Source organism: Varroa jacobsoni, unplaced genomic scaffold, assembly GCF_002532875.2.
Source record: "Varroa jacobsoni isolate VJ856 unplaced genomic scaffold, vjacob_1.0 scaffold_569, whole genome shotgun sequence".
Taxonomy (NCBI): domain Eukaryota; kingdom Metazoa; phylum Arthropoda; class Arachnida; order Mesostigmata; family Varroidae; genus Varroa; species Varroa jacobsoni.
In genome coordinates, this window is record NW_019213471.1 from 135,239 (window position 1) to 147,514 (window position 12,276).

Below are 12,276 nucleotides of genomic sequence, written 5' to 3' on the forward strand. Positions count from 1 at the left end.
AATAGATCGCGCGCTTAGAAATAAATATTAGAATAGAAAACTTAAAAGAGCAATAGAAAATATGTTATTCTGCATAATTTTCATTGCGAAGTATACTATTAGTTTCGATTCATTTATATAAAGCTAATACCTAAATCATAGAGCGCTATTTTTATCTCCAGTTATCATGGTTTATATATATATATATATATACAGAAAGCATTGAGTCTTCGTGTACATATATGTTTTTCAATTAATAAATTAAATTTAGTTTACGTTAACTTAGTACGATTTATTTTTCCTAGAGCAGTCAATAATGACGTCAGTGTTTCGCGTGAGTAACCTTATGCCAGCAAAATGTCCTTTAAAGAAATTCCGTAAAGAGATCGAAATATGCGCATATCTAACGGTTCTAACGGATTATAGTAGATCCAAGTTCTTATTACGACTACCCAAAAATTCTATAAATTATTGATTTGGCAACAGCCAATTGCGCAGGCAAAGGAACCTTTTCTTTCTTTGGGACTCGTACATTAGCACCTATCAAAGGCACATGCCCGTGAACTGGCTCTAGTTGTTACGCGTTGTAGGTGCTGTGTTGCGTTGACCGCTTGGCAGTAAACTAACTTATCATCTTTTACGAGAAGTTTTTCGTCGAAGGAGCTCCCTTGAGGCCCAAAGTTCTCCCCATGGGGGCCGGGTCTGTCGGGGGGTTGCGGAACAATCCATCCATATAAAACAGTCTTAACAATTCGTAGAAAATATTTGCGCACTAATCTATGTTGCGTTTTTTTTTGGGAAAAATCAGAACAGAACAATACACAGTTTCGTTTAAAGGCGATTTGCCCAGAAAAGTATACGTAGATTGTCCAGCAATAACTCGTCAATTCACGGAACAATTTCGGTAAATATACTTAAGACAAAGATTTTAACACTTCGAAATTGCTTAAAACCGTTCATCTTTTTAATTTTTTTGGTCCTTGCTCACTCATGCACTAATTCCACAGATAATCTAGTAGTAATCGATTAATCGAAAAATAGATGTACTGGTCTTTTATCTTCCCAAAAGGTCTCCTTGGTTGGCCCATATTGAAAGTGGCGAAATTTTTTCCCCAACCTTTGTGTCATTGGGGCACAAAACTGATATATTTATAGAATAAGAACAATAACCTCGATGCAACAAACTTCGCGGCAATCTCGCTGAAATTTGACAAAACAGCGTGCGGTCTTACATAAAGCTGCCCTTGAAAAAGCTTCAGAACTCCCTAGAACGTCCAAGAGAAAAGTTGCGCAATGCGATCAAAGAGCATATTCGGAAGAGTCCTATACACTTTTTTTTTCTAATTTTTAAAATTATTTATAGGAATGTACGATCGGACTGCATAGATCATTCCACCTTTTTTCCAGTGGAAAAACTTTCATTCATTAAAGTTGTTAATAATAATAATATTAATAATAAAGAAAAATATTTACGCCATGAAAATTGAAGATGCTCTCAGGTTAGATTTTTTCATTATCCATATCTCACAAGGTAAGACAACTTTCAAAGCTAAATGAAACAACCAGGTATTTTCTCGAACCTTGGCTGAACAATTATGAAGTTAAATAAGCAGCTCGTTCTTCTACCGCAGTTTCGCCTGCTCTAAAGCTACATTTTCGATGACAGACTGAGCACAAATTACATTTTGTAAAAATTATTGCATTGTGTTGTATTACGTGATCACCATGGGAGCTATAGGAGCCGGAAGGAGGTAGAGCCATATGCGCCACTGGATCTCGGCTGAAAATGATAGATCAAACTAGCCTCAGGCCGCAATGCAGCTTAATATATGTGAAGTTGGACTAAGCCATTATATTTTCATACTCGTTGCGTTACATGCAGTTGATTTGAAAGAAATTGAAAGACGATTTCATTAGTAGAACGCGTCGTTTAGACAATGCGGTCAATTACGTCTATGGATCAGAATTTGCCGTCAATATCTATTTATAGTAAAATTACGACGGCCACGACAGTTATACAGGTTTCACTTTGGCCAAGTTGGTTTTGAAGAGGAGTGCGCTCTCCTTTTGTTTCGCAATCGAATTTTCATAGTCACAGTGCTCCTTCCGAACGGATCTAGTTCAGATCATTTCGTGTCCTAAAAAAACAGAGAAGACAATAGTGAAGATGTTCAGGTCCGTTAGGGATCGGGGCGATTGTGACGACGAAGTACTTCTACTTGAGACGGAAGGTTTTGCGCAGAACAGCCAGCGTTTCTAGCGGATCGAATTGGGGACTGCTTTTCTGAAAAGCTGTTCTTACTCTCGGTTATCATATATAATATATAAAATAATTCATCATACATAAAACAAATTCTAGTTTTTTCTAATGCCCTTCCTCTCTCTCGCTCTCTTTTATGGTACAAATAGCCAACATGATTCATCTAATAATAATAATAATAATCATACTATTAATTAAATCGAAAGCATATAGTAAACAATTTGGATATTCCAATTCTATGATAGACTAGCTATAGTTTAATCTCTCCTAAGGAGAATCTTTCTGTGTTTTGACAGAATGTGAACAGAAATTTTTGACTGATGCAGTGAATATGAAGCTTAAGTTTATCTGGCTGCCTTAGATGTTTGAGGTAGGTCGTCTTTTCCGGAATTTTTTTATACTAACTATTATTCTACTACGCAATATTGCTATTTTTGCCAAAAAAAATCCCGAGTTTTATAGTATATAGATTTGCGTATACAAGTGCAGGGTCCTTGAAAGATTTAAAAGTGGACAGAGTCTGGAGAGAATGCCGAAAATAACAATCCCGGGTGCAATTTTTGCTAAAGCTTTATTGTAAGAATGGTTCAAAGGCTTTTTTGACGACTGGTTAGATAGACTGGATAGATTTGTAGCTTACATGCAAATATAATATAGCTGAATAACTTTTGCATTTTTCTAACCTAGACGTCTTACTTGACCACACAAACGTTTTCTCCGTTCGCGTAGCCGAATGCATGGCAAATCAGATATGGAAAATTCATGAATTTTATCAGTCGCTAAGTCTAGGGCGGACATAAAACAGTTACCAAGTTAAAGTTACCTCGAGCTATTACGCTTTTGTGATAGCTAATTTGAGTGGTCTTTTTCTATGTAAAAATTTCCGGTATACTTCGAATGTAAATAATTAGCTAGCATATATATATATATGTCAAAATATATTTGTATCGTTATCAACAGAAGCAGATTTAGTCAGTTGTCTTCAGGCCCTAAGACACGAAATGTCGTGCGCCCGCTGCTAATCTGATCTGTGGTCTCGTGTTTACGCACGAATGGGTCCTCGTTAAGCGAAAATCGGTTAACATTTTACCGCTGGACTTCTTAGCGTTCGTTTACCTCTTCGGTACAAACTGACCCTGCGAAAAAAAAAATTGAGTACATTGCACAAATGTTTACCTGTGTGAGGGCTGGCATCAGCTCATGCTGACAAACGCGAAGAAGATGGTATGCTAAAAGAGTGAGCTTTTCATCACACCGTTAGAGAAAGAATTGCCTCAGATGACCCTAATGGGTTCATTTCACATTTATCCTAACCTTTACAATGGGATGCCTATTTGATTACTTCGACTTCTACAAAATTTTATTGAAATACTTAGTAGTTGAAGTGACAAATTGATTGCTAAGTAGGTGCTTCCGAACGGGATCCTATTTATGGAGCTAATTTCTTTAAAGCATAAAAAATACCTGCTACTGAAGCAGATATAAAACGTCAGTTAACGTAAAGTTAAAGAATTAACTGTAAATCGATCGCTTATACTGAGGCGCTAATTCCTCTGACTCATAGGTAAAATGTATTTCGTAAATTTACCTATGACCTTCTCGCTTAATTTTAGGTCTGCTTTTATCAAAGGTTAACAACAAGAACAACAAGGTGTTTTTGATGCCATTTTCTGCGTACGTAGGGATTCGCTATAGATTGAATTCTAATCCCACGTTCAAATCTAGAGCACAGATACGAAATCCACTATTCAAGTGTCAGCACTGAGACAGAACAACAAATGTAATGTAATAGTCGTAGTAGGTAGGATATCTGTCGGTATTGTTTAGACTTTGATGGGCTTTTGAAACAGCACAATAGAAGTCAATCTTAGAGCCATTGTGTGTGACCAAAGTTAGACAGATCACCATTGTACTGTCAAATAGGCGGCTTCTACTAGATCGATCTGAGAAATATAAGCCTAATAACCTGAAGGTGGCCCGATTCAACTTTGTTCCTTCATGTATTCAAAAAGTACGTGAAGCTGCGGGCAAATTTGTTTCAATGTAGATAGTAGTAGTTTCGTTACAAAGAACCTTGCTTTGCCATATTATCAGAAAAGAAATATTCGCGTTCTTACGCGTCTTCTGTTCTCATATCGCTTTCGTACGTAAAACGTCTTTAGTTTAGATAGTAAGCCCTAAAGATTACTACGAACACGTATTATAGGAAATGAATTATATTGAAGCATATGCTGAATTAATGCATACAGTAAAAGGAAGATGGCTAGTGCGCCTAAGGCCAGTCACGGCCTTTTTGTCATAGCCAATTACGTAACGGTTTCCGAGACGGTGAGCCTTCCATTTAAATCTTACACTCAAAGTACAAACCAAATAGTCAAGTGGCTTTGAGAGTTGAAGTGTTGGACTATAGATAAGAATTACTGAGCCCTTTTTAATTTATGGACGTTCGAGATAGGAAGACTTGGCAGCACTATCGGAGTAGCAGCTAGGCCTTGAGATCACTGCGGGCCTCTAAACAGTTAAATATATATATACCACTAAAATGTTCGACTACAGAAGAACCGGTAAATTTAGAAACTTTTTTGTACATCGGCTTACATGCTGGTATATTTAACATTGACATTAATTGAAAAACGCATTAACGTGCTGATGCAAACACTTTTCTATTACAAATAACATATTGTTTATAAGTTCGTTTATCTATAATAACCTAAGGACCATGGTACATTCTGCCAGTGGTATTATGAAACCAAATAACGCATTATCTATTAAAATTCTTACAAAAACACATCCGTATTTTCTGCGATTAAATATTTATAGTTTCCGTGCCGATACAGTTCGGAGCTTAAACAGGCAGATTCAGTACATCATAACGGATCTGTTAGGCATGCTATTTTTTATTCCATGAACATTGTATGAATGGAAAGCTTCAAGATATTATTATTGTGTAATTTATAAAATAAAACTATACATGGTATTAAGGAAGGAGGACGCATTATATGCAGCTTCAAATGCTCTTGACAATCTTAGCTACTGACTACGGCGTTGGTAATAGGTCCTCATTGGCACCTTTCCACCACCTGATCCTACCTAAGATCGAGATTTTGCAGCATAGGTTATATTTAACATTATGACTCGACAACGTTTATATAAAGGACAGTGTTTTTTCTAAAGCTTAGTCATCCAGTATGTAGTTCCATGCAGGTTAACATGAAAATTTGTAGCTGTAGGAGTTCTAGCCAGGGTGAAAGTCGAAGGCTCCAACAGGCCATTCGTTGACGTCCGACTGTGTCTGCGAAACAGAAAGGAAAAGCGAGATCAGGCTTCGGACGCCAATTTGCTAGGGAGCGTATCAACGATAACGCTGATAGTGCTGATGGTACTGATTCAGCTAATACACGACTGCGATGCAAGATGTAAAGAATGTGGGATTTGATTTGGTCGCTATGGAGATGTGGCAGCAACCAATACGTATAAGGTTGTGGGTGTACCTCTCTTCGATCATCCCCCTTCTCTATCTCGACCTTCTTCCTGATTCCTTGAATAGTAACACTCTTCACCAATGCAGCCGCCCAGGCGAGTAGTGCAGTGCCATCCGAATTTTTAGCTAAACAGCTGTGACATGCTACCAGCCCTTATTTTGGGCGCTGACCTTATGTTTTGTTGCACGCCAACAAGTAACCGGGCCAGCCAGCCGCGAACAGCATCCTCCGTAGCTGTTGCCAAACCCAACAGGTACAGAATGCCATCTTTGCGTTTATCGCGCGATTTTATCCTCTGCGTATTTTCGGCCTCTGCTTGTAGCTGCTTTATTTTCTTCGACTAAGCAAGGGAGTAATACGCACAAATGCTTCAACACTCAATCGATTGGCTTCACACTTTTTCGAGCTCGGCCTGACCTCATCTCGGAACGTGCCTTTCATACATCCGTGCACTGTTACTAACCAGGCTACAATGTCGCGAGCAAGCCTGCGGAGGTCCCAGTTGATTCAGCATAGTTTTTGTACGTTTCATTTTAAGCAAGCATGTCCTGGTCACTTCAGCACATCTATACAGGAAACAATTCTGATAGGCTACCGCAGTCAAAACAACGTGAATGTCAATTCCTGGCGAAGCTTTGCATTACCTAGCTTTTTTCCCTATGTTTTGAGATGACATGAGTACATGCTACTTCTTACTTCTCAGTATAAATCGTGTCCGTACTATTCAATGAATAGTAGCAACAGAGACGACGTCAACACACGACAGCGACCCTTGCAGCTTTGCCTAAGCCTGATATTTGCTTTCTGTTTGTTACTGTTAATTTTGCTACGGCCTCGTGACTTAGCCTCTCACCCTGAACGGGCAGACTGTGGGTACTCTATAAAGTAACGCTGGAAGGTAGAAGCAAGATATTCGTCTGTACGGAAATCTGCGAGTGCCTTCGGTTAGTGCTGCTGCTGCTGCTGCTGCTGCCGCTAAAGGCGCTACACCGACTCAACAGAACGGCTCACTACCGAAAATTTCCTATTAAATGAGCTAGGTATTTTTCGAGGTTCCGCAGTGACGTTCGAAAAAATACCAAGGACTAAGGCCGGCATGAGCGCCGATAGCTTTTTGAATGAAAAACTGTTTCGCTGCAGTTGTCATTGTTGTATAATTTTCAGCGTCTTGCTCATTTAACCGGTTGACTGACGTAGCATGCTCAGTCGCCGTCGGCACAACGCCAAAATAAATATTTTACAGAGATATCTCTTACCTATCGGATTCACTAGCAGGCCTTTATTGTCAAGGGGGCTTGATAGGGGCCTACTTACGAGCTTTAGAGGCTAACACTATTTTAGCGAACGATATATCGGCAGATACGTGCTTATTGGTCATTGTCTCTACGTTTATTGGTAATTTGATGAAAAGCTGTTGATATTTGTTTTTGAGCTAAGAGGTAGTGATCTTTACCAAAAATTAGTTACAAAATATTGAAAGGTTATGCTTTCGCAAACGTTAGCTCAGGGAACTTTGAACAAAAAAAAATCAATGTTTGATACTTATAACGCTTACCATTGTTTTTTTAAATCTTATGATATGTAACTATAATTTTTTTTAAGGTTTTTATAGCTTTTCTATGTCAAATAGCCTGATTTTTTTTAACAACCTTCATTAAATTTATCGTATTTCTCTAGCTTTTCCAAATATGCCTCCTTTCGTTTTTTGCTAAAAAACTACTGAAACAGCATGGGATACTTGGGCTACTACAGCGATAACTGTTAACCGAGAGGATTACTGAGTAGTTTGCTGGGTTCAAATATCAGACTATAGACCTAGAAGGTACATTTCACCCCGGTTGTCTCTCCGAGGTTAATAAGATTTTGAACTGTAAACAACCGGCTAAGAATATGGCCTGCGAACACTCGACTATCGTTAGACATCTTGAACCACTGGAACATAATGAAAAATTGGTGACCTAGGGGCTTCATAGTTGGGTAGGAGAACATCAGGAAGTGGCCTTTCATTGTCTCTCAAAAGCCCCCCGGCACTGAGCAACATGACAGACCCCCTTCGAAAAACTGTTACGTGTGTCAAAAAGTGGTGTTTCTGGGTTGATGTGAAAAAGAGAGTGAAATAGGTAGCTCCACGTGATACGTCTAGGCCTAGAGCTAAGCCAAATTTCCATCCAAAAAGGATTATTATTTACGTTAAATGGATTTTAAAAGCTTTTATACGCCATTTTTGTTTGAGGCAACACTCTAAGAAAAGGAGACGTTTATTAAATATCTATGTGTAGTTGTATCTAGTCCACGAAGATGTCCAATAGTAAAGACTGGATAAGCTATTGAAAAATTACCTTTCGTTACAATCACGACAGATGACAGGTGGGAAATATGGTTAATGCCGCGCTGCAAAGGCTTGCCTGAAAGGTCTTTCGCACTCACCATATTTAGCAGACCTCGTCAAATCGAATTATCTCTTCCAACCGAAATCAGTAACCGTAAATATGATGTGTGAAAACGATCTTAAGACTCGCTGTACAAGTTCTTCAATACCAGACCTAAACGTTTTCTTAAGCACAATGAATTATTTTCCCGAATAATGATCACGTATGTTTATGTGATCATGCACAGAGTCGTGCTTAAGTTACAGTTGTTCCTTAAATGTGTCTTGTGTACAGCCATTATTGCGTTAAGACCCAGTTATAGGTAATTCAAGTAGCTAATTTGTACTTCTGTTCCAGTTCTGTGACGCCACACACCTGCTTCAAGTTAAATGAATTTGGAACCGTTAAGCGTGTATTACGCTTACTATTCTACGGGCCCGACAAACACAAAATATTGCCGTTTTATATTAGTTGACTATTCGTGAATTAATCCTGTATTTATATATACTTATAGTTATTTGAGTGTTCTTTATAAGGAGTTTCAGGATTAGTTTGTCACGTTAACAAACTTGCTGAAAAATTGGAAGTAGTACAAAGCCCGACGCGATGATTACTCTTTTCTGTCAAGTGCGTTTTATAAGAATTCTTTCTGCTCCCCTCAACCCTGTCCTGATCGAGTTACCTTTTATATAAACGTACTTTGTTATGCTTGTTGTGCTGTGAAAAAAATTTCCTTGTCAGTCTTGAATCGGACTAACATTTCCAGGCATTTTTACGCTCACATTTAATTTGTCTACCTGAGAGAGAAACTGAACTGGAGTTACTTACTTAACTTCAGTTCAGCTTCTCCTTGCTCTTTTGCTGAAACAGGAACGGACTTTATAAGAACATTTTCTATAGCGAAGGGGGCTTTCCGTTTCTGCATCTGCTTGACTAACAGGCGGATGAGCAGGAAATGCAGTATGAGACATTAAGCCGAAGAATGGCTGCAATCGTGTAGTCACGCTCAGATTATATTAACGAACACGGCTCGTCGCCGGCGAGCCTTGAGAATTGTGGCCTTTTGCGGGTGTTTGTATGCACCGAGTCACGAAAGGCGACTCTGTGCGATGCTGTGGTGTGACCACGTGGTCGATCACGTGTGTGGGGTTACGAAGAAGTGACAGGAATAAGCATGACGCAAACCCTGTCCCTATGCTATGCGGTACAACGAAACACCTCGGCGAGCTCACTTCTCTGTAAAGGGTCGTTAACAGTAGGCGGCCGTGGAGTCCGGCACGTGGGTGGGCGAGCCGACAGGAAGGGAAGCTTACGAGACAAGGAGTTAGGAAAGGAGTGATACTACACTGCTTGGCGAACAAATTGCTTTTTTCAAAAAGAAATGTACAGCGATGCGCCAAAAACGAGAAATTGTTTATGGCGAGCGTTAAGCAACAAATAAAAAACAGAAAACCCCTTCGAATTTAAACTTCTTCTGCACATGCATATAGCCACTTTTATGCACACATTTGGGGAACAGATTGTGACAATGTTTGTGTACCTCTGTTCATGTTATTTTTTATTCTCTTCTTTCCGCTCGAAATTTCCTCTGCAGCTTCAAACGCAACTAGATCGTTGGTTCACGTAAAGGAAGATTTAGAGAATTGTATACACCCCCCACATCACTGACGAAGCATCATTATTAGGGAATATCAGGTGGTAATTTTGTAGAGAGATGACAATAATGAGATTAATATAGGTGTAATATTAAATATCGAATTCCCCACTGAGAGCATGACGATGTGCAAGTGTACTTTATCCAGTTACTTCTGAGACTAAAAGTAAGCACCGTAAATAAATCCAAGCACAAAACTATTTTACATATTGATTATAGGAGTATCTACGGCATGGGAAATGGCATCTATCACGATTAACCTATTTATTTACTTTACCTTTATACTAGGGGCATGACAAGCAATTTTTTAAGGTAACATTCCTGTAAATGAGGTTAACAGCTCACCTGTGATATTACTTTTGCGGACGTTTACAACCTAAGGCAAGACCTTTCTGTTCGTAGCGGAGTACCGAAAAGCAAGCTGTAGAGCAAAAGTGTGTTCACGATAATCCAAGTTCCCACTCCGCACACAGAAATTATATATAGTTACTCTTCAGCTTTTCGTTTTCTGTTCACAACACACAGGCTACCGTATACGAGGCTCCCACGTTGTGGCTGTTAACGGATCGCAGTGCCTTGACAACGCTAACGCTACAACATAACGGAAGTGGTAGCCTCAACGAAGTAAAATCAGAACAACTAGAAAAGAGCATCGTTTTTGATTTGCAAATGTGTGTTGTTATACAGGATCCTCGAACTTATGTTAGTTTTCTCAATCCACCCGCAATTTTCCGCGTTTCTACCTATATAGCAATATTACTGTTTTACCAACCAGTAGGTTTAATTAAAGATGCAAGTAGTAGAGGTAAGAAGACTTTTTATTTATGTGGTTGCACTCAAGATTTCCTTGCTTAAGCACCCTTTTACTCCAGATTATATAATAGATAAGCAGAAAGTGATATCTCTTTAGGTTTTTTTTTTTTTTCACTATGTTTATCTTATTTAGCGAGTGCAGTTGTCGTTTTTTAACTGTTTCATGCCGCATAAAACAAACGAAGAACGTGTTACTGTTTTATTGATTGGTTAGTGCGCCAAGGCGGTGCTTCCCCCGTTACCACGGGCTCGTTTGTGAGGCTAAGCATGCTAGCAGCTGGTTGCCGCAAAGCAAAAGCCTTCGAAGCTTACGAGCTGCTGGCCTGCCCGTTAAGCGGCGGGGCCTGCAGCACCTAGCAACACTAGTGCCATCACCATGTACTAAATATAGGACAACAAACAAACACCAGTCCGGTGAAACTATTCAGGGTCTGTTCCTGATTTCTTGGCCACGAGATGCGGACGACCTGATCATGCAGATAAATCTAGTTACACTCATTAGCCTGTATTTTAAGAAACCATACTGATACCTACTATAAAATCATTTGCAGTTGACATAAACGCCACCTATCCTATACTCCTTTCCCTGTTGTCGTTCGAGATGTTTATCACTTTGACGTGTGAAAAAAACGGTCAGTGAAGTTCGGCACTTACGCGATATTATAATTTACTAATAGATGGGTAAGCCATTCGGAACGTAATAACCACGAATAAAGAGATCTCTTAACCTGGAGACCTGGTGACGCGTAATCATAATTTTAATTAGTACGGTAAGCAGTCGCAAGGGGTAACTTAGCGGCCAAGGAATAGCTCAAATTTCATTATATATCTGAAACTTTGACACGGCGAGCTGGCCAGAGATGAAGGTAAGCCTTACGCATCACTTACACAGGCCACGAAAGCATATTCTTGTACATTTAAGAGACCATGATATTAATGGATTAATATTTGATGAATGATTACTTTATATAGCAATGTTTTATCGGCTATATATGTGTAGGCTACATTGATCGATCCATCTATATTGAAGCACGTGTCGTTATTAACGCTTCATCATGATGACCCAATGGGGCATCAGTGGATTAACCGATGGCAACACGGCACCGGCTGATAGGTTCGTTCATATCTTTTCCTGTTAATATTGCCCGAATAAATAGCAATAAACGAAGGCTGTCGTTGGAGACCTCATTGGCTATAGCTAGGCCATTGAGCATTATAAGTACTAGATTTGGGACAGGTCATAGCTGATGCTGGAAAAAATAACTAATTCAGCCTTATTCAACTGATTCAGTTTACTGAACCAGTTACTCGATCCTGAGGCGAATCAAAAGGGTTGTCAAAATCTCCAAACGAGAACACCCTGAAACGCAAAAAAATTACCCTAATTAAAACCTTAGATTTGTTCAAGTACGCGAGCTCTGTGGATTCCCACCCGATCAACCAGTCATTGTTCGTAACGCTCAGCTCATACATAATGTCCAGTACGCTTAGTGTCACACAGATGAAGTTTATTAAATAAATAATTTCATTCCCGTTATCCGGTCTAATATATGGGCCAAGGCTGTTTTTACATTAGCACGTTTAGCTTTCTCTGTATCGAAACAGCCTGTGCAATGCCAACGATTACCTGGATCTTTGACCTGTTTATCTGGCTTTCGCTGCACAGTTCTTCATAATGTAAACGAGCACCTCATAACAGATACACATGGGCCGACCGGG